General features: G+C 40.7%; 1 long non-coding RNA gene across 2 annotated transcripts in view; it reads right to left on the bottom strand.

Moving 5' to 3' along the window:
* The window catches only part of LOC137416858 (uncharacterized), a 226172-nt gene that overhangs the window by 98036 nt on the left and 103590 nt on the right, over positions 1 to 24546 (bottom strand). Inside the window, exon 1 of one of the 2 annotated variants that reach the window (XR_010982348.2) lies at positions 14907 to 15299. The exons of the other annotated variant lie outside the window; for it this stretch is intronic. This is a non-coding gene — a long non-coding RNA (uncharacterized LOC137416858). Of the gene's footprint in view, positions 1 to 14906; positions 15300 to 24546 lie in introns of those variants that run through there. 2 annotated transcript variants of the gene reach the window in all.

Here is a 24546-nt window from a genome sequence, read left to right as displayed (position 1 = left end):
GTGGCAGCATCTAACAAATGTGCCTGTATCCAGAAGGCTAGTCAACCAACGACTGGTTCAAGCAGGCTATCATGCCAGGCGTCCCCTGAGAAAGCCACGCCTGACCAGACAACACTGCCAGCGCCGATTGCAGTGGGCCATAGAGCACCATCAATGGCAGCCAGAACACTGGAATCATGTGATCTTCAGTGACGAGTCTAGATTTCTGGTCTATCGTCAAGATGGCCACGTCCAAGTGCGCAGACAAGTGCATGAAGCCTACAACAAAGTTTGTATAGTGCCAAGAGTCCAAGCTGGAGGTGGTGGGGTGACCGTTTGGGCTGCTTTTCATGCAGGGGGCAAAACTGACCTGGTTGTTCTGAATGGAAACCTGAACCAGTTCAAGTACAGGGCCATTCTGGAAGAAACATTGCTTCCATTTGCTCGTGCAGCCTTTCGAGGAAACTTTGTCTTCCAAGATGACAATGCACGGCCTCATCGTGCTCGCATGATCCAACACTTTCTTGCTGACCGTGGTGTAGAGCATATGGAGTGGCCTGCCATGTCCCCGGATATGAATCCGATAGAGAACTTGTGGGCAGAATTAACGTGTCAAATCGACCACTTGGACCAGCAGCCGACCTCTGTGCGTCAATTGCAGCAGGCTATTGTAACTGCATGGCAAGCGATTCCTGTCCAAACCTTGGCAAATCTCGTGAACAGCATGCCTCAACGTGTACGTGCTCTCCTGAATGCTCGTGGGGGTTACACGAAGTACTGAACTGTAATTTTACTGTCAGTAATCTCAGTCGTAATTTAACTTTTGTTTTTGTTAAAAAAAATTTTGGCTAATGTGCAAAATAAAGAGATACTTCTGGAAAACGTACAGAAGTTTAACACAGTACTGTCCATGAATTGAGTTCGATATCAGTTTACATCACTTTCAAGGATCAATTTATTTGTTTTGAAATGTCAAATGTGGTTTTTGTTTCTTTTAAAGGTCACATTAACAAAATCTAGAATAATTTCAACATAATTCCAATGAATTTTTGGTTCTAAGACATCTTGAAAAGTAAGTTCACCCCCACAAAAAAAATATTCCATATTAAATGCCAAGTCTGTAGTTATTTGTTCCTGTATTGAGTTCTAAATGCTAATTATGAATGATCGTTGGCTAATATTAATGTTGTTGAAGGGATGGTGTACATTTGTGTGGTACCCGTTTACAATGTCTTTGAAAGTATTTTTTCTGCACTGTCTTAGATTCATAATGACCTTGTACATATGTCACGGGTAGGAGGGCTTTCTATTACATTAACGTACTTTACATGATTTAAAAGGACATCAGTGGATAATGAACATATCAACACAATATGTTGGACATGAATCTGAGATCCCAGGAATATCAGCTCACCTCGACTTTAGTCTGGTGAGCTTATGCGATCGAGCAGTGTCCGTATGTAAGTGAGTGAGTGTGTCTGTAAACACAGGATTTTGGTGAAACTTGGCTTCAAGCTTCATATCTGATGCCCAAGGTGTATTGACCGCATCAAAATCTGCGCTCCTTAAGGGGGCTTATGGGGGTGGGGGTGTTTGACTCCCTAAAATAGGTATTTGCTCTCTTCTCTGAAACTACACACACTTTTAATGAAACTTGTTTGCAACCTTCATCACCCATAATGTATGAAAGTTTGTTCACGGCATTAAAAATATCAGGGTCTGAGGGGGTCTGTGGGGATTTTAAGTGACTATTGCTCCTGATCCAGGTGAGCTCCAGGACCCACGGTCCTATTTTTTTGTTAAGTGCTCAGATAAGAATGCCAAACAAGCCAACACAAACTTTTGCACCAAGTTCTCAATGGCACCTGTAGCCCATTCTTCGTGAATACATGCCGGTTTTTGTTTTCTTTAAATATGCAAATTTTTTAAAAAGAAATATATATATATATTCAGTAATATTTAAAAGGTAGTTAGATGCAAGTACAGGTGTATGAATGTTCTTTCTGTGCCAAAAAGTAAGACCGGTCTAATAACATCGCATATCTCCAACCGGCGATTTTAATGAAATCCACCAAGGCTGAACAGGTTCCCATTAACTTATACACAAAGCTATCTTACCCAGCAGCCTTGAGTGATGGCGTAATAAGCCCTCTCAGTGAAAGGCAGCTCATATACCACTACATATCATGTGCCGAGGGCCTCCCTGTGCTTGAGGGCACAAAACTATTTAATATATTACTTTATGTGCTGCTATGATTGTAATAATGCTTTAGATTCATGCACCTTATCACACTCCGAATTTTTATACACAATTACACATACATATCGATTGAATCTTGCTCATCCAATGACTGCTTTGAGCAACCATGCATGTTATAAGAATGTGTGTGTTTCCTTACAAGGAACTTCAATTCAGGAGGATGCTATTAGGCCCATCAAAGCCTGCGGTATTATTGGCAATCTTTGGTTTTTTGTCTGTGCTCTATTCTTTTTAATGCTGAGCATCAAGCAAGGAAGCAGCACATGCCATTTTTAAAGTCTTTTGTTTGACTCACTCAAGGTCAGAATCTAATCGTTCACCTAGAAAAATTCAAGGAATGCTCTAACCTTTATACCATCAAGTCTGGTTGAAAAAAAACCTACTTCTCGGAGGATGGGATGGTGTAGAACTTACAAAAGTGACTTTTCAACAAAAATGGCCGGCTTTGATTCTATCCCTGTTTTAATCAGGGCTACATTCAAACAGTTTTACTGCATTATAGTATAACATTAAACACACATTGTGTATCTCTGAATGAAGTATTCAATAAACTTAAATCAATAAACTATTTCAAGACAAAACTAGCACGGCACTCATTAGAGAGCATACCTCCGCCTGGTTGGCCATATCACTCAATGGTGAAGGATCACTTAACAATTCTAATAGCTGGATCCGGATCCGGATCTTCACCAAAATCGAATGGATTCTTCCTTGTCAGACACACAAGCTGTCCAACAAGTTTCGTCCAAATCCATCGATAACTTCTTGAGATATCCTGCTATATGTTGGTTTTTGGCCCTCTCTCTCAATAGTAAAGAATCACTTAAGAAATTAAATAATTCTCATATCCGAATCCATATTCAGATCTTCACCAAAATCGAATCGATTTTTCCTTGTCACACACCCAACCGGTGCACCAGGTTTCGTCCAAATCGGTCCACAACTTTTTGAGATATCCTGCTATGTATCATTTTTGGCCCCCTCTCCCAATGGTGAAGAATCACTTAAAATTCTAGTAGCCGGATCCGAAATTTTAAAGCAAAATCGAATCACTGCTTCCTTCTCACATACGCAACTGTTCCACCAAGTTTCGTCCGAATCCATGCACAATTTTTTGTGATATCCTGCTATGTATCGTTTTTTGACCCAATCTCCCAATGGTGAAGAATCACTTTAAAAATTATACGAGCCGGATCCGGATCTTCACCAAAATCTAATTGTTTCGTCATTGTCACATTCGCGATATCTCCGCCAAATGTTGTCCGAACCTGTCCACTTTTTGAGATATCTTGTTCACAGACAAACAGACAGGGGTGAAAACATAACCTCCATCAACCTTCGGCAGCGGAGGTAATAATTAAGTGCGCAAAATGAATAAACATGTAAGGTGTAAATTTATTCAAGAAATTTAATGATTAGGAAATGGAAAAGTAGAACGTAAATTCCGAATTTTGAGCATCATGTGATTTAATGATGAGATCATGAGAAAATGTTAAATGGCAACCATCCATCAATCATCCCACCCTTCCTCCTCCATGATCCCATGGCCCTGGCTCATAATGTGCCCCCTGACCAGCATCAGATAAGGGAGACACTGTCGGCCACCATCACGTGCTCCTGCAGGCTTGCTCAGCTGAGCCACATAATAATGGCCACAGTATCTGTGCGGCGGTCATTTGATCATCCGAGCCATACAGACAGGGCCATTGTGATTGCCTGTCCTCGCCTTATTCCCAAGAATGCGATCAATGGACATCATTCATCAAGCAGGGGCCACGCTGAACTTCCGATGCTGCTCTTTCCTGCCCTTCTCCTTAATGATTGGCTTCAAGGCATGCTTTTGCTCTCACCCCAACAATGCCGACAACCATTACCCATCATGCTTTATTTTTTCCCTAAACTGATCTGGCCATTATATTTCCAGGATGATGACCAATGATTTTCTGAACTTCTCACTGGCCTTTCCTTTCTGTACACCTGCAACAGTTTCTGTCCACCTGAAACAATTTCTGTCTGTGTTTGCCTTGTTTCTAGGCCGTCCCAACTGTTTGCATGCCATTGTTTGCGTATCTTCTTCTTCTTCCTTATTATGATGGATGTCTCTGCTTTGCTTCTCAATTGTTGTCCTACCTGTTTCTCTGTCCCTTGTTTGTTGGTCTGTGTCCGTCGCTAATGTCCTTTTCCTATATTCCTTTGGCTGGGACAACAAGGCCTCATCCTTATTGTCTTAAGTTTAAAAAAAATTATTATGATTGCTCCAATCAAGTTTGATTGGCAGACCGCTCATTCAAAATAATGAAAGCAATAAAATGGAAAAATATGAAATAAATTCAGGGCTGCTGGGGAAATGGTCTTTTGAAATTAATATGAAAAAGTTTTTTAAACCTCCTGAAGAATTAAAACTAAATTGTAATTTATCAAGTGTAAGTGCAGATTCGCCAGACATTCCCACTAATTACCTCTGCCACCAACGGTGGATTGAGGTTATATTTTCACCCCTCTCTGTCTGTCTGTTTGTTTGTCCGTTTGTTTGTGAACAAAAATCTCAAAAAGTTGTGGACAGATTCGGACGACATTTTGCAGAGATGTAGCGTATGTGACAAGGACGAAATGATTCGATTTTGGTGAAGATCCGGGTTCGGATCCGGATACTAGAATTTTAAAGTTATTCTTCACCATTGGGAGATAGGGCCAAAAGTTATACATAGCAGGATATCTCAAAAAGTTGTGGACGGATGATTTTGATTAAATGTGATTCTGTATTGTGATTTTCTGGTCTACTCTGGGATAAAAAACGTCAACTGTTCACCTGGCGGAGGTATGCTCTCCACTGAGTGCCGTTCTACTTACCCTCGCCAGAGGAGAGGGTATTGCATTTGAGTCTGTTTGTTTGTCTGTCTGTCTGTTTGTTTGTCCACACAGAATAAATATGAGTTTTCTCGGTAACAGTTGGTCCGTTTGACAGGAAATTTTCAACATAGGTGCAACTCGACCTGTAAAAATTTTTACTGATAATTATGACGTCATAGGTCACGTGGTATGGGCTCCATCTTGGAAAAACCGAAAACATTTGCACCCCTATATCTCCGAAAGCGCTGCATAGAAAAAATTGAGACATGGTTCATTGTAAAGAACTCTCCATGGGAAATAACATATGTTAATGTTGATGTCATAGGTGCCTCCATTATGACGTCATAATTCGACAAGTACCACACTTCATCAGATCAAGATGAAATTTCTTGAGCATAATCCTGGGATAAATTGATTGAGAAAATATATAATGATAACGTCATCGGTCACGTGGTTCGGCCGCCATATTTGTTTTAACACAAAAGCCTGAAAAACCACTGAAAACACGTCCTGGCGAGGGTCTGCAATCTCTGATTGCTCTTTCTAGTTCTCATTTGTAATGCAGATTGCACATATTCATGAAACTATGATTGTGCCAAAGGTGACCGAGTGTTTGAATCATAACGATCCAAATTAAGTCATGATTTTAATCAATCTGTGCTAATGCTCATGTTTTTCCATCAAAAGCACGATCATAACCCCTTAAAAAAAAAACAAAAAAAAAAACCACCTTTAGAGGCCATTTTTCCCCGCAAGCGGGGGTTGGCCTTTTTCGGGCACCGTGGTTGTTGTTGTTTTTCGGTCCCCTTTTTGAAGCAATGTTTTACGCCCCTTAAATGCATTTAATAACCCCTTAAATTAACCCCTTAAGAATAACCCCTTAAATGCATTTAATTTTCAAAATGAATCATCCGACATGATGAGGGGTATTCAAAGACTTATACACTTAAGATGCTCGTAATAGTCCGAGATGTGCCGAGTTTTTTAATTTTTTTTTTCATTGTATGAGTATATCCAATTATTAAGAAAATATATAAATGTATCATTTATTCTGATTCAACACTCGCTTTACTTCCTTATTTTTGGCTTGACTTCGACTATTGTCTCGTTCTTGGCATTCCACGTACATACAATCCTTGAGATAAAACGTTTTTTACTCGATACTCTGGACAAAGCTCCAAGTCAGACAATATCGCACTTTCTCGATAGTTGTCCAGAATACCTGCAGAAAAGGTGGAATCCAGGAAATAAAATGTGTAATAATGAGAATGATCATGGCTAGTGGGAGGAAAAACCTTAACATTCAAGTAACATGTGAGAGAAACAAATGGAAAAAAGTAAAAATTGACAATTAATTATTTGTACATAGAAAGTGATTCAATAATATTTTACTGAGGAGATTGTATTATGAACCCTTCAGAATCACATTATCAATGTGCAAATAATATAATGCCAATAATAAGAATGAATTTTTTTTAAATAATAATGATTATGATAATGATAATAATAATAGTACCAATAAAATTCTGTTTGAAATGAATTATCTATCTATAATTCCAGCAATCTCTGTGTGTCTGTCTGTGTGTCTGTGTGTCTGTGTGTCTGTGTGTTTGTCTGTGACCGCTGTTTCTCGACAACCACGGGTCCGATATACTTGAAACTTGCCAGGTATATTGCTGGGGACCCGAGGATGTGCCTTTTCAAGGTTTGTAATTAATCGGACAAGTACCTACCGAGCTATGTCCAAAAAACGCTTCAACCAATCAGAGAGCAGCGAGCTATCACGTGTGCCGAACCGTTAATGCAATGCAAGCGTTAATGCGTTAATGCAAGGCTTTTCTTTTTTTCCCTCTTCTCTTTCTACTTTTCCTTGCGATTAAATTGCAAACAGCCAAAATACGTTGGCGCTAATTGAATAATTGGCCATTAACACTAAAATAATCGTAACTGCGATATGCCAACTTCCGGACAGTGCAGCCTTCCATGTTGTTGTTGTTTGCAGCAGCTGTTTGCAGCAAGGCAAGGCTTTTCTTTTTTTCCCTCTTCTCTTTCTACTTTTCCTTGCGATTAAATTGCAAAAAGCCAAAATACGTTGGCGATAATTGAATAATTGGGCATTATGTTTTACAACTAATAAAAACGAATTTGCGATTCATTCGCTTTCCTGCGCGTTTGTGTACGCGATGGCGATTTCTTTACCAAACTCCGGAAGCCGTTCGCTTTGGACCGAACCATTGCATGTAAATAGAGGGGGGGGATTGTCACCACTCGCAAGCCGTTCGCTTTGGACCAAACCATTCCATGTAAATAGGGGGGGGGATATAATTTTAGATATATATATAGTACGGGCATGCCCTAGTTAAGGATAATTACGAACATGAATGATTATAACAGTAATTAAAACAAAAAATATAGACAAACATCAGCGAAAATTTAATCTAAAAAAAAAAAGTACTTTCTCTTTTTCCACCACTGTGGACTATATGCAGAAACAGCCACCACTGTGGACTATATGTAGATACAGCCACCACTGTGGACTATGTGCAGATACAGCCATCACTGTGGACTATGTACAGATGCAGCCATCACTGTGGACTATGTGCAGATACAGCCATCACTGTGGACTATGTGCAGATACAGCCACCATTATGGACAATGTGCAGATACAGCCACCGCAATGGACTACGTGAAGATACAGCCACCACTGTGGACTATGTGCAGTTACAGCCACCACTGTGGACTACGTAGTATGTGCAGATACAGCCATCACTGTGGACTATGTGCAGTTACAGCCACCACTGTGGACTATGTGCAGATACAGCCACCATTATGGACAATGTGCAGATACAGCCACCTCAACGGACTACGTGCAGATACAGCCACCACTGTGGACAATGTGCAGATACAGCCACCACTGTGGACTATGTGCAGATACAGCCACCACTGTGGACTATGTGCAGATATAGCCACCACTGTGGACTACGTGCAGAAACAGCCAACACTGTGGACTATGTGCAGAAACAGCCAACACTGTGGACTATGTGCAGAAACAGCCACCACTGTGGACTATGTGCAGAAACAGCCACCACTGTGGACTATGTGCAGAAACAGCCACCACTGTGGACTATGTGCAGATACAGCCACCAATGTGGACTATGTGCAGATACAGCCACCACTGTGGACTACGTGCAGATACAGCCACCACTGTGGACTATGTGCAGATACAGCCACAATTATGGACAATGTGCAGCTACAGCTACCGCAACGGAATACGTGCAGATACAGCCACCACTGTGGACAATGTGCAGCTACAGCCACCACTGTGGACTATGTGCAGATACATCCACCACTGTGGACTATGTGCAGATACAGCCACCAATGTGGACTATGTGCAGATACAGCCACCGCAACGGAATACGTGCAGATACAGCCACCATTGTGGAAAAATGCAGAAACAGCTACCATTAATCCATTATGGACAATGTGCAGATACAGCCACCATTATGGACAATGTGCAGATACAGTCACCACTGTGGACAATGTGCAGATACAGCCACCATTATGGACCATGTGCAGATACAGCCACCGCAATGGAATACGTGCAGATACAGCCACCACTGTGGACAATGTGCAGATACAGCCACCATTATGGACAATGTGCAGATACAGCCACCACTGTGGACTATGTGCAGATACATCCACCATTATGGACAATGTGCAGATACAGCCACCGCAACGGACTACGTGCAGATACAGCCACCACTGTGGACAATGTGCAGATACAGCCACCATTATGGACAATGTGCAGATACAGACACCACAACGGACTATGTGCAGATACAGCCACGACTGTGGACTATGTGCAGATACAGCCACCATTATGGACAATGTGCAGATACAGCCACATCTGTGGACTATGTGCAGATACATCCACCGCTGTGGACTATGTGCAGATTATTATATGTTATATGATATGGGTTATTATAATATGGTGACGTAATGGATACGTTTCGTATCCCACTGATATGCCAGATCTGGTTTCGGACCTGAAACAAAATCTAATCACTTGTTCTTCTCATCTAAACAACTCATCCACCAAGTTTTGTTTTTTAATCATCCACAACTTTTTGAAATATCATGCTATATTCCGTTTTTGGCCCGATCACTCAATGGTGAAGAATCACTTTATAATTATAAAATCCTCATATCCGAATCCATATTGGGATCTTCACCAAAATTGATTCGTAATTGTCACACATATACAACCCATCCACCACGTTTCGTCCGAATCCCTCACCAACTTTTTAAGATATCATGTTATATATCGGTTTTTAGCCTAATCACTAAATGGTGAAAAATCACGGAAAAGATTCTCAGATCCAGATCTGGGTCCGGATCTTCACCAAATCTACTCATTTCGTCCTTGTCGCACACCCAACCTCTCCACCAAACTTCGCCCGAATCCGTCCACAACTTTTTGAAATATCCTGTTCACGAACAACATAAATGCAAATTTTGCATGTGGAAAAAATAAGTGCACCCTTGGCTCTAATAGGTGGTATTGCCCCCTTTGGCAGAAACAACCTCAAGTAGGTGTTTCTTATAACTGTCTACCAGTCTCTGACATCGAATGGGAGAAATTTTTGCCCACTCCTCCATGCAGAATTATTTCAGCTGTGCGATGTTTGAGGGGTTTCTTGCATTCACAGCTCGTTTCAAATCCCCCCACAACATCTCGATGGGATTTAGATCCAGTCTTTGACTTGGCCATTCCAGAACCCTCCATTTCTTTCTTTTCAGCCATTCCTTGGTGGATTTACTGGTATGTTTAGGGTCATTGTCATGTTGCAAGGTCCACCTCCCGTTGAGCTTCAACTTTCCGACAGATGGCCTCACATTATCCTCAAGCACCCTCTGGTACAATGAATAATTCATAGTGGATTCTATGATGGTGAGCTGCCCAGGCGCTGGTGCAGCAAAGCTGCCCCAAACCATAATATTTCCACCACCATACTTTACAGTTGGTATCAGGTTCTTGTGGTCAAATGCTGTCTTTGGTTTTCGCCAAACATGTCTTCTGGAACTGTGGCCAAATAGCTCTACCTTTGACTCATCTGTCCAGAGCACATTGTTCCAGAAGTGCTGGTCTTTGCCGAGGTGTTCATTGGCAAACTTTAGTCTTGCCCTGATGTTCTTTCTGGACAGCAAAGGTTTCCTCCTGGCACACCTCCCATGTAGATCAAATTTGTGCAGCCTCTTTCTAATGGTAGACTCGTGCACTTTTACATCAACAGTGGCAAGAGCTACCTGTAGGTCCCGTGATGACATTCTGGGGTTCTTCGCGACTTCTTTCAGCATCTTGCGGTCTGCTCTCGGGCTGAACTTGCTGGGGCGGCCTGGCCTGAACAAGTTGGCAGTTGTTTGGAATCTTCTCCACTTGTAGATGATCTTCTGGACAGTCGAATGATTGATTTCAAATTGTTTGGAGATCTTTTTAAATCCCTTCCCAGCCTCGTAGGCATCTATAACCTTCTTTCTGAAGGCCTCAGAGAGCTCTTTTGGTCTTGGCATGGTGACGCCGCACACTTCAACAACAAAGAGCAAACCAAACTAAATGTCTGAGGTTTAAATAAGACAGGTTCCTCCAAGATCCTCTCTAACGATGTTCTTATCATTTGCATCTGAGCTGGTGCACCTGATTGTAATTTTAGGTATTTGAAGTAGTGATAAATGTCGGGGTGTACTTACTTTTTCCACATGCGAAATTTGCATTTATGTTTATTTAAATTATACAATGGACTACAAAATGTAAATGTTTCATGATATTTGTTATATTCTATCACCTTTATCTGTCAATATTGTTGAAATGAAGATCAAATAGCTGTATGTTGAAATATGTTGAAAAAGTCAAAACTTTACATGGGGTGTACTTACTTTTTCACCTGACTGTACGTCCCAATGGTGAAGAATCACTTTAAAAATTCTACTAGCCGGATCCGAATCCGGATCTTACCCAAAATCTAATCATTTCGTCCGTGCCACATACGCTACATCTCTGCCAAATTGTGTCCGAATCCGTCCACAACTCTTTGAGATATCTTGTTCACAAACGGACAAACGAACAGACAAACGTACAGACAGGGGTGAAAACATAACCTCCATCCACCTTTGGTGGCGGAGGTAATAAACTTCGCAGAACAGTAATTTAAAACTTTGCTACATATGAACGTGTTTGGCAAGTTTATGTGCAGAATAGATTTACTAAAACAGAAAGTACTTCCTGAGGTTTCATATAATACCAGAAATAGACCAGAATGAGTTATGAATTGTACAGGATAAATAAAAGTATCGGTGTAGGAAGATTTTTGGGATTTGTAAATTATTACATCAGATCAATGTCAACAACATATGAGGGGGGAATTTGAATTACATGACATAAAATGTCACAAATAATTGGCATGAACTGGAATTATTATAATCTTAGTCATATTTAAAGAAGTCATTCATTAATGCTCGTTTGATTATTACCATGAGATCTCGCGTACAAACTTATGTTCAACAGTTAGCATTTTGAAGCGCTCCTTGGTGAAGAAGGGTAAGGAAGACTTTGCTGTTCCAATGTGATTTACTCTCACGAAATTCCCGTTCTTCCAAAGATTATCATGAGATCTTTGATAACTACGTGATGATGCTATTAATTAATAATGAAGAAGAAGATGATGACGATGACTGCATAATGTTAATGTAATTAGGTAATCAAACAATTATGCGTTAGCCATCAATTTGTCAGTCTCGTTTGAAACTAAAATGGAAATTTAATTGGCAGTTTTATCCTTGGATCCTCGGATAAAACTTGGATAAACCTGAAATGCTTCTTCCAAGTGCTGAAATCTCAAGCAGGAGTATTCAGTTGTCCGATGTCTGTCTACGTTACCATTTAGAATCCAAAGCTTTTTATTGTGTCTCTATAATTGTGAGATTTTTTTGTATACTTAATAGTTTCCAAGTTTTGAGTCAGGAGTTTTGAGTTTTGAAAAATCATCATCCTCGTTATCACTTCCTATTGAGTACGGACGGCACCAGACCTGGTGACGTCATGGTTAGAGCATCTGCTCTGAGATCGAGAGGTCAGCAGTTCAAACCCCTGCTGAGTCACACCAAAAACTTTAGATAAAAACATAACTTTCTGCTTCCTTGTTTGACACTCTGCATTTAAGAGGATAGAACACTGACAAACAACCCTGGGAAGGCAATGGCAAACCACCCAGTTTAACCAAAATCTGCTTCAGTAGCACCAACGCTCTGTAAGGAGTATGGTACTGTAACACCACAGTTTACATCGAGGATGCGTTCATGAAAAGCGCGACAAATATCCAAACGACGAAAATCAAAGCAGTGTTTCTCATCAGAATTAATGCAATCAGTGGGGAATAGTGGCAATATATTTCGCTTTTTACCCTTGTTACCCTTTTTTGATGTGTGACAGTTACATTCCTGTGCACATACGTATACATCAAATAAAAAACAATTATCGGAAATATTTAAATAAAAACAATTATCGGAAATATTCAAATAAAAAAGAATTATCGGAAATATTCAAATAAAAACAATTATCGGAAATATTCAAATAAAAACAATTATCAGAAATATTCAAATAAAAGCAATTATCGGACATATTCAAATAAAAACAATTATCGGGCATATTCAAATAAAAACAATTATCGGACATATTCAAATAAAAACAATTATCGGACATATTCAAATAAAAACAATTATCGGACATATTCAAATAAAAACGATTATCAGACATATTCAAATAAAAACGATTATCGGACATATTCAAATAAAAACAATTGTCGGACATATTCAAATAAAAACAATTATCGGACATATTCAAATAAAAACAATTATCAGACATATTCAAATAAAAACGACTATCAGACATATTCAAATAAAAACAATTATCAGACATATTCAATTAAAAACGATTATTGGACATATTCAAATAAAAACAATTATCAGACATATTCAATTAAAAACGATTATCGGACATATTCAAATAAATACAATTATCAGACATATTCAAATAAAAACAATTATCGGACATATTCAAATAAAAACAATTATCGGACATATTCAAATAAAAATAAGCCTCTTACTGAAGCGGTCGAAGTTGTTGCTACATATTTTTTTCCTTCTTCTTCAATAAACATCGGCATATTTATAGATCGGAGGCAAACGTAATAACCCAGCAACAGCAAAAGACCACATTCACCAGCAACCATTGGATTAATCTTACTACCATTCACCAAATATCCATCCGTCTGTCTGTCCGTCCATCTGTCTGTCTGTCCATCCGTCCGTCCGTTCCCAGGTACCACAAAAACGGCTGAACCGATCGCGACGAAATTTTGTGTGGGTAATCCCGAGACCCCCTGGAGTAAAATAGGCTGTATTGTTTTTCCAATTCCAGCTTTGGTCTCTAGCATTTTCAGATTTGGACTCCCGCCTAACGTTATTGTCCCGGGTAACGCAAAAAAGGCTGCACCGATCGCAACGATACACCTCCATGCCCGTGGGATTCCCACGAGTGACCCCACTAGTAACATCTAATGTCACTTCTAAGGTAACACTTTTGCAATACCTCTATGCCAATCTACAACACAGTACATTTCTTTATCTGCAAAGCAAAGTACAGTATTTCTTTCGGCGATTTTGCGATCTCCTGGTTTGTTTTACGATCTCCAAAGTTTTAAAAATCCAGTACGGCATAATTATGGCCTTCCTAAGCCATACTTATGCCAAACTATATATTTCCGTGTCCCAACATTGGCATGTGATAAACACTCACTTTCTAAAGTTTGTTGCTAAACTTTTTTAAACCACACCTCACTTTTTGCTTTATGGTCCAAATATATTTCACAATTTGCCAAATTGAACAGCAGACAATCTTCTACATTTTGTAGTTGGATGATTCATTTTACTCCATTAAAGTCTATATTTTGTATTAACTCTTTATTTTGAGTTTTAAAATCTGTGATCTAAAAATAAAATTCTTAGAATAGTCGAATAAAATCCTTTCATATTGGTGTGTAAATTTTATAAACTAGTTTCTACCCCTACTTGCTGCCTCGTTTGATTGAGTTTTAACAGTTTCAAACTCTTATCATCAAAAAACTTCCGAATCCAAGGTAAGGCAAAGCGCTGCAGAAGTTCAGCAGTTCTCGGAAGAAACTCTCATTTCGTGCAAACACTACTTTCTAATCTTTGTCTAATAGCAACACGAGCTTGAAAGAAACTTCTTTAACTCTGAGAGTAATAAAAAATAATCACATTTGAAGAGATTTCTTAGAAACATTTGCAAAAAAGGCCCGGCAATCGGAAACTCAGCGCACTGCACCACTCGACGTGTTTCTTCTGCACATGAAAGCCATTTGAAGAGTAAAAATGGAATATTCTGGTAAAAATGAAGTCAAACTACAAAATGGCAGCAGCAATGGATAAGTATCCAATCGCATATACTTTGCAAGGAGTCAGCATCTCTCCTATTGATTTAAACATTTGCCTCCTTTCCAGGCAACTTGTTGTTGTTTTTTTTGTTTTTTTTCTTGCTCTTCTGCCTCGCACTGACATATTGCTCACAACCCAAAAAGATGCAAGACTGGGAAAAAAGAAAAGAAATTGCACTTGCATCGAAAGGGTACGAAATGAAAATAAGCAGCGATCCCCGAAGCAAAACAGGCCTGATGCTTTTGCTCGTTTACTCTGTAGCAAAAAGCTCCTTAGAAAGGAAATTGAACGAATGATTCCCACTCACCTCTTATTTATCACGGAGCTCTCGTCTTCACAATCGACAATACAATTGAGACACAAAGTGCGCACCAAACGTTGCTACTTTCTTCCATCGAATGTTCATGGATAATCTTCCGAAATATCTTCTTTGAAATATTATGCAATGAATTTATTCCACTTTGTTTCATTCCTTACTTTTTCCTTTTCCTTACATCATTCTGGAAAAAGTTTTTTTTTTTTTTTTAACTCTCATACAAATAGACTTGTGAACTCAGCCCTGGGCAGTTCTTCTCAATGTTTCTTCAACACACAGGTCGAAATACGTGCTGTCCAGAAGGCATTCCCATAAGTTTGTCATCTCCTTGTGTGTCCTCCGATGCTCACGGTGCTTGCTTCCCCTCGAGCTTCTGAAAATGGTGCCGTGCTCTACATGAGGCAGCAGCAAAATAGCCCTGACAAACATTAATTTGAATGGAGGGTTTGTGATACAAAACTCAATTCACCAGCCTTAGGCCACATTATCTGTAGCACCATTCACGGACGCTCTGCTCGCTGAAACAAAACCAGTTTGTTCATGGAGTAAATGTCACCTTTCAGTCCTGTGTTTCTTGAAGTGGCCGTAATGGTCTTCCCTATCAGAAGTGATACTCTGCGCTCTCATTTGCCATTCATTCAAAACACAATGGCACTCTATGTGACCACCAGCCCAAGGCAGTTTCAGGTACTGTGAAGCGAGGCTTTGTAAGGATGGGACTTTGTATGAAAAGCCTTTGCTGGTGGTCCATATTTCATAAACAGTAAAGGTCGGACGGACCATAGACTCGTTCAACTTTTAGGGCTTCTGTAGATATATCAAATATATTTATAAATGCTTCTGGGAATTGAATCATAAAAACCATTGCCTGCTATTCAAATATGTATCGTTTGACGGGCTCAGGTGGTGTTTTCATTCTGTGCATTGAAGGCGTAAACTTCAAATACAACAATATCATAGTGCACAATATTGATGCAATAAATGCGTTGATGTTTTTGATGTACGAATGATTCTGTTGGCACAATTGTAGGACACTTTTACCTCTGAGCTGTCTCGTCTGGGTTTGATTCCCAACCTGACAATAAACTGTCAGATTGGTGGTTTTCAGGCGGTGCGTACAATCTCCAAAAAATTTAGGTTGGACGTAAGGGTGGGAATCCAATTGCTAATAATAGCTGGTGGACATTAACGATCCACGGTGTCTTTCCTGGAGAGTAGGTGAGATGTCGGCAGCACCATGAACAAATTCCTAAGTTTTGCCCGAATTTAGCCAGCCAGTTCTTAAAATAATTGGGCCAAATTTCCACCATCGGCCGACCCCACTAAAAGGTGGGATTATACGGTGGTAGAGTAAACGTACAGGGAGGACAGCAAGTGATCCTGGTAATTAAATATTGAAGCACATACTAATATTTAAAATATGTGGAGCAGAATGAATTAACGTCTAACTTGTTTGAAGAGAAAATAAATTAATAATCACTTTATTACCTCCGTCACCAAAGGTGGATAGAGGTTATGTTTTCACACCAGTCTGCCCACTTGTGAACAAAATATCTCAAAAAGTTGTGGACGGATTCGGACGAAATTTGGTAGAGATGTAGCATATGTGATAAGGACGAAATGATTAGATTTTGGTGAATATCAGGATTCGGATGCGGCTACTAGAATTTTAAAGTGATTCTTCACCATTGGGAGATATGGCCAAAAACGAAACATAGCAGGATATCTCAAAAAGTTATGGACGGATTTGGACGAAACGTGGTGGACAGGTTGGGTGTCTTGCAAGAACGATTCGATTCGATTTTGGTGAATATCTGAATATGGATTCGGATATGAGAATTATTTAATTTTTAAGTGATTCTCCACCATTGGGAGATGGGGCCAAAAACGATACATAGCAGCATATCTCAAAAAGTTATGGACGGATTTGGACGAAAAATTTTGATACAAAGGGGAGAGAGGGGCAGGAGCAATTCCACAGAAGGGGAAAAACTGAAGGAGGTGGAGGGGAATAAATAGCCTGGACTTTGTTAGCTTAACCTTAAGGCTTATGCTGGAATAACGCGTTCGACCTGGGTTTGTGAGGAGCGCAAGGAGGCAACTACAAGTACCAGCACAATTACCTTCCAATTCTCAAAATAATGACGTCATTTCCTTCTTGCTCCTCATTGGTCTGTTTTCGCCAAGGAAGCAACAACTTCAATGAAAACTTCCAGCGCATAAAAATCTGCATAACTAAAACACGAGACAATAAGACTGAAGCAACGTTGCGTATCTCGACTGACAACGTGGTCTTTAAAATGACTAAAAGTGCATGACAACTTTCCCCTGAATGCAATAGCCACGAACATGGAACCGGAAGATTTACATGTGGTCAAATTGTGCAACACACGTGAATATTTGCCAGAACTTAATAAATATACATCATTTATAATGCACACGGCTGATTTCTAGCATGTTCCACTGATTTCTAGCAGTCTGTAAATGAACATCTATATAATCATAGCGTAAGGACTCGACTTTGTTATCCCTTTTACGCCGCACCCAGTGACCCGATGCCCACGGCACTAATGGATTTACGATCTACGAACCGCGCTCTTTGTTTATCACCTACAGCCATACTCGAAAAATCTGAATTAGCCGACGTTGGGGCCCAAAAGCATCCGATTAACTGCCGATACGACGCCATCGTATTGGCGTCTGCTGGGCGAAGGGGAAGCAAGCCGTCCGCTGATTGGACAGTCGAAGGCGACAGCAAGCCGTCCACTGAGTGGACAATCCCAGAGTGGTGCTATGCCGATTCCTATTACGAATCCATTCATTTTTCAAAAGTATATCGTAGCGTTGTCATTTAAGTAGATTGCAATAAATACGTTGTTCATATACGCACTCTTCATTCTCAGCTTTCTTCCTAACTCTTACTCGGGCAAGCAAATCCCCTATGCCATCCATAATGGTACACTCTATCCATACACCACATCCTCCCTTCCGTGGATGTTCCACGGGTTTCGGCTAGTTACACATATTACTATAATTCACCAAATGTCCATCCATCTGTCTGTCTGTCTGTTCGAAGGTACCGTAAAAACTTCTGAACCGATCGCAAAGATATTTTGGGTGGATAATCCTGGGATCTCCAGGAGTAAAATAGGCTATTTAGTTTTCCCAATTTCAGCTTTAGTCTCCAGCATTCTCAGGTTTGGACTCCCGCATAACATTCACGTTCGCATAACGTTCATTGTTCTCATTGTGACGATGTTGCTTTCCCGGATGCCGCGTGATCGGTGCAGCCGTTTGTGCGGCACCCGGGAAAGCAACATGTCTCCATCGATCACTAACAGATCGCTGTCTCCATCGATTTTGCCAAGGCCGGAACAGCTATCGGCTCAAAATCCTTTTAACTTTTGATTTGGTACAGTTACACGTATCGGGAATTTGGTACATGTATCGGGAGTGCATACGATGTAGCGATTGTGAACACGATTATCGATCACGATTCACGATCACGATCATCACGATCATAGTGTATCGAACACGATTTGAAACACGATGGAATAATATTTATCGATATAAACAGTGATGTGGCTTTTATTGAAATTCTAAGGATACTGTTTAGATTTTGATGATTTGCGTGTGATATGATTCAACGGATGTTTATATGAATCGTTTAAAATAAAAAAAGCCTTCAATTTCTGATATTTGGCCTTTTCATTTGGGCCTCCCAATTGAAGCCCCGCCCATAGGGCGGGTATCGTTGCTAGTATATTAAATTTCACTTTACAAAGGCTAGTTTCCCTTTCTCTCCCCATCTTGTTCTCTCACTCCCTTGATCATATGTTTTATGTTTTATGTGTCAGTTTGTCTTTTTGTGATCAATGTTAGCTCTTACATGAGCCTCGATCATGCATACAAAAATATATCTATATAAAATAAAGGCTTCATATGTCCTAGAAATCGGGATGGTGAATCGGGAACTAGATGAAATCGGGATGGTGAATCGGGAACTAGATGAAATCGGGATGGTGAATCGGGAACTAGATGAAATCACGATGGTGAATCGGGAACTAGATGAAATGGGGATGGTGAATTGGGAACTAGATGAAATTGGGATGGTGAATCGGGAACTCGATGAAATTGGGATGGTGAATCGGGAACTAGATGAAATTGGGCTGGTGAATCAGGAACTAGATGAAATCGGGATGGTGAATCGGGAACTAGATGAAATCACGATGGTGAATCGGGAACTAGATGAAATGGGGATGGTGAATTGGGAACTAGATGAAATCACGATGGTGAATCGGGAACTAGATGAAATGGGGATGGTGAATTGGGAACTAGATGAAATGGGGATGGTGAATTGGGAACTAGATGAAATTGGGATGGTGAATCGGGAAATACACGAAATTGGGATGGTGAATCGGGAACTAGATGAAATCAGGATGGTGAATCGGGAACTAGATGAAATCGGGATGGTGAATCGGGAACTAGATGAAATTGGGATGGTGAATCGGGAGATAGATGAAATTGGGATGGTGAATCGGGAACTAGATGAAATCGAGATGGTGAATCGGGAACTCGATGAAATCTGGATGGTGAATAGGGAACTATATGAAATTTGGATGGTGAATCGGGATCTAGATGAAATTGGGATGGTGAATCTGGAACTAGATGAAATTGGGATGGTGAATGGGGAACTAGATGAAATCGGGATGGTGAATCAGGAACGAGATGAAATCGGAATGGTGAATCGGGAACGAGATGAAATCGGGATGGTGAATAAGGAAATAGATGAAATTGGGATGGTGAATCGGGAACTAGATGAAATCGGGATGGTGAATCGGGAATTAGATGAAATCGGGATGGTGAATCGGGAACTAGATGAAATCGGGAACTAGAAGAAATTGGGATGGTGAATCGGGAACTAGATGAAATGGGGATGGTTAATCGGGAACTAGATGAAATCGGGAACTAGAAGAAATTGGGATGGTGAATCGGGAACTAGATGAAATGGGGATGGTGAATCGGGAACTAGATGAAATGGGGATGGTTAATCGGGAACTATATGAAATCGGGATGGTGAATCGGGAACTAGATGAAATCGGGATGGCGAATCGGGAACTTGATGAAACCGGGATGGTGAATCGGCAACTAGATGAAATTGGGATGGTGAATCGGGAACTAAATGAAATCGGGATGGTGAATCGGGAACTAGATGAAATCGGGATGGTGAATTGGGAACTAGATGAAATTGGGATGGTGAATCGGGAACTAGATGAAATCAGGATGGTGAATCGGGAAATAGATGAAATCGGGATGGTGAATCGGGAACTAGATGAAATTGGGATGGTGAATCTGGAACTATATGAAATCGGGATGGTGAATCGGGAACTAGATTAAATCGGGATGGCGAATCGGGAACTTGATGAAATCGGGATTGTGAATCGGGAACTAGATGAAATGGGGATAGTGAATCGGGAACTAGATGAAATCGGGATGGTGAATCGGGAACTAGATGAAATCGGGATAGTGAATCGGGAACTAGATGAAATCTGGATGGTTAATCGGGAACTAGATGAAATCGGGATGGTGAATTGGGAACCAGATGAAATCGGCCGAACCGATATCTGCGACGATGTGTCCATGAAAAAAACTTCCCTTCTGGAAATCAAATACATCCCGCTCCATGAATGCCATGTTTCTGCCAACTACCAAGAAAAGGATACTTTAATACCATAATTATTCAGAGGCGGCACCCGGCTGCTGGTTGCATCATTTTTTTTTGGAGGCACACATCAGAGGCTGGTGAGTTTCCCGTGTATAGGTAAGGGCAGGAATTTGGAATATTGCCAGGATGTGAACACATAATGAAAGGCACTCTCTCCCTATGCCATTTCCCATTAAGTTGAGGGTGGCGGCTCCTTGAGCGCGTACATTTGGCCCATGTCTTTCATGAAGCCAGTGACTGCAGTTGGTTCAAGCAGGAATTTTGGGATTTCGCCGCAGTGCCGCCTATAAATCACCTATTCTGTGTCGAAAGGCACCGTGGGATCAATAATGTCCACCAAGTAATGCTTGCAGGTAGACCCTCAGCTTAAGGCCCATCCGAGGGCGGCCGGTGCAGCCTGTGATGCAGCAGACCGAATGCGAAGCACCAATCTGACAGTTTATAGTCGGGTCAGGTATCAAATCAGGACCAGATAGCCCGAGGGTAGGTGTTCTACCTCTGCACCATCCTGTTGTACCAACTAAAGGAACTGTGACGTCAGAAATGCCCACCAGATATTGGCAGTAGGGCGGATCGACATCCAGCCTCATGTCTGTCCGAGGGACGACACAACGCCCTTCATGTGAAGCACCAATCCGACAGTTGATGGTCAGTTTGGAACTCGGACCCAGATGAGGCAGCTCAAAAGTTGGTATGTTACCTTTGCACTATTCTGCCATCCCCAACTCGTATTTAATGGATCACTTTTCCAAAACATCCAACTTAAAATAATAATGAAAACATTAGAGGCTGATAAATGATTTTTACGTCATCTCATCTCGATTCTCGAAGAAATGAACTTTTTAAATGGGTCGTGATGTCCAGATGTCTGTTCGTCCATCTGTCTGCCCGTTAACTTTTTCCTAATTTTGCTTCTTCTCCCTTATCACCTGGTTGATTGTTTTGAAACTTGGCACATTAATACAATACAGTAGCCCACACAATCGTTCAGGCTTAGATTTTTCGATTTCGGATCATGGCGTCTCCCAGGAGGGGTAACCCTCCAAAGTTTGGACCTATACGTATCCCTTATTACCCCGCGCTCGCGAAGCGAAAAGCACGGTTAAGCATTCGAATGCGCACATGCGTGCGTAAGTTTCTGAATTTTTAAAATTCATTTTCTCGGCAAACGTTGGTCCAATTGGCACGAAAGTTTTACCATAGGAGTGCCTCCGCCTGTATATTTTTTTCATTCATAAATATGACGTCATATGTCACGTTGTACAGATGACATCTTGGAAAAACGTTACGCCTCTATATCTCCCAAACCACTCAATGGAAAAAATTGAAACATGGCTCATTGTCAAGTACTCCCAATGGAGAACAAGATATGTTGATGATGTCATCGGTGCCTTAATTATGACGTCATAATTCGACAAGTACAACGCGAGATCTGATCAGTATGAAAAAAAAATCCTCTGCAACTGTTAGTCCAATGGACACAAAATTCTCAGAATATGAGCGGCTCCTCCTGTCGATTTTCTAAATGATAATTGTGATGTCATAGGTCACGTGGTACAGGCGCCATCTTGGAAAAACCGACAAAAGTAGCACCTCGATATCTCTGAAACCGCTCCATGGAAAAAATCGAAGCACAGCTCATTGTGAACGACTCCCCTTGGGGAATAAGATATGTTAATGATGATGTTATGGTACCTTATTATCACGTCATAATTCGACAAGTACAACGCTTGATTGATCAGTATGAATTTTTTTTCTCTGCAATTCTTGGTCCGATTGACACGAAATTTTCACCATAGGAGGGCCTCCTCCTGTAGAACATTTTAATGATAACTATGAAGTCATAAGTCACGTGGTACAAGCGCCATCTTGGAAAAACGTCACACCAATATATCTCTGAAACCACTCCATCGAAAAAATTGAGACCTGGCTCATTGTCAACTACTCCCCATGGGGAATAACTTCGGTTCATGATAATGTCATCCGTGCCTTCTTTATGACGTCATAATTCGACAAATACAACACTTATCCGATCATTATGATTTTTTTTTCAGCAACTGTTGGTCTGATGGACACGAAATTTTCACCATAGGGGCGCCTCCTCTTTTAGAACATTTTAATGATAATCATGATGTCATACGTCATGTGGTACAGGCGTCATCTTGGAAAAAACGAAAAATGTTGCACCTTTATTTCTCCAAAACCGCTTTATGGAAAAAATTGAAATGTGGCTAATTGCAAAAACTCCATATGGGGACGATGACGGTGTTGTTAACGATGACATCATTGGTGCCATAATTATGACGTCATAATTCGACAGGGACAACGCTTACTCTGATCAGTTAAAAATTTATTGAGCGTGATCTATGCAACAATTATATTAGAGAATAGAAATTTATGATGTCATCGCTCACGTGGTCTGGCGAACATATTGGATCAAAGAAAAAAAACGTTCAAAAACAGAAGAGTTGGCTCGCACCAAGTTGACCACATGGTAAGTATTCTATGAATACCATGTAGTTTACTAACTGATTGCCAGAAACCCCGATACAGCTCTTCTACACTATAGTCTGCAGGATCGCTGAGTCTTACATTTTCCGATTTCATATTTTTCACCTTTGAATCATGAGGGCTCCCAAGGTGGGTTAACCCCCAAACTTCCGACCACACTCGTCCCTTATTTACCAACCGATTGCTCTGAAATCCGAGACAGCCCTTCCACTCAATGGTCCGCAGGAATGCCCATTCTTAGATGTTTTGCTTTCAGATCTGGGAAGCCTCCAGGGGGGGGGGGGGGTCCCCCAAAATCAACAATGGTCTGCACTACAACCTCAAGAGATGACCGTCAGCCCACATGGGGCTATTTTTTTTTATTATCAATATACCTTTTATGATGTTCTCCAATCTTGTAGTCAACATGTTGTCACTCATGACCATGTCCATTAGGGGTAGAAAAACAGATTATTCACTTGTTCATAGAAGGTTATGGGTGGGTGGCGGATACCCGGCAGAATTAAACTCCTGTAGTAAGGGTCTCAAGAGTAGACCAATATTATGTTTACAAGATCATGTGGATGAAGGGGTGCAACAGCCTCTAAATGGCAAGATTCTAAAATCCATCAACATTTGCCCCAAGGCATTTAAGAGTTAACCATAAACTTTGGAGGGATGGAAGGATACCCTCGAGGTATGTATACTCACCTCTGAGTTGTCCCGTCTGGGTTTCAATCTCCACCCAGCTATAAAATGCCATCCTGGTGTTTCATCAATGTGTGTGCCATCCATCAAAGGGGCGTCACACTGGGTGTCCCCTCCTGCCTGCATTAGTTGGCGGACGTCAAAGATCCGTCTGCGTCTTTCACGAAGAGGAGACGAGTTATCACCGGCATCGTGAACAAATTCCAAATTTCTACCCAGATCGTCTTCAGTTGAGTATTCTGTGAAGGAGCGGTGGGTGACCTGTTCAGCATTGGGTTTCACCTTGACTCCTTTATTGACTTCTCCCGAGTGCCCCATAGCTCTGACGTTGTGAGAAAGTGCGTCCACAACCTGTCGAATGTTTCCACAACTACACTAGACGAGGTAGATTGTCTTCTATTGAAAGTTCAGTGGTTAACCAGCTGAGTGTTTCATGAATAATCTGATATTAACGTGGTATTTTTGGATTATGCAGTTAATTTTTTGAGATGGCGGATACTCGGTGTTATGGTGGGTGGAATCAAATCATTACGAAACCACATCTTATATATATACATATATATCCTATACTTTGTCAACCTTATAACATTACACCTATTGCAAAAGAATGGCGCAAAAACAAAATGGACGAGTTTTGTTTTTAAAGCTTTAATTTATTTTTAATTGAAATCTAAAATTATGCTCGTTTTCAATAAAGCATTTGGAAAC

The sequence above is a fragment of the Myxine glutinosa genome, chromosome 3 (genome assembly GCF_964187855.1).
Source record: "Myxine glutinosa chromosome 3, kmMyxGlut1.1, whole genome shotgun sequence".
In the NCBI taxonomy this organism is placed as follows: domain Eukaryota; kingdom Metazoa; phylum Chordata; class Myxini; order Myxiniformes; family Myxinidae; genus Myxine; species Myxine glutinosa.
Note: the sequence above shows the minus strand (reverse complement) of the source record. Positions and strands in the feature narration are given on the sequence as shown.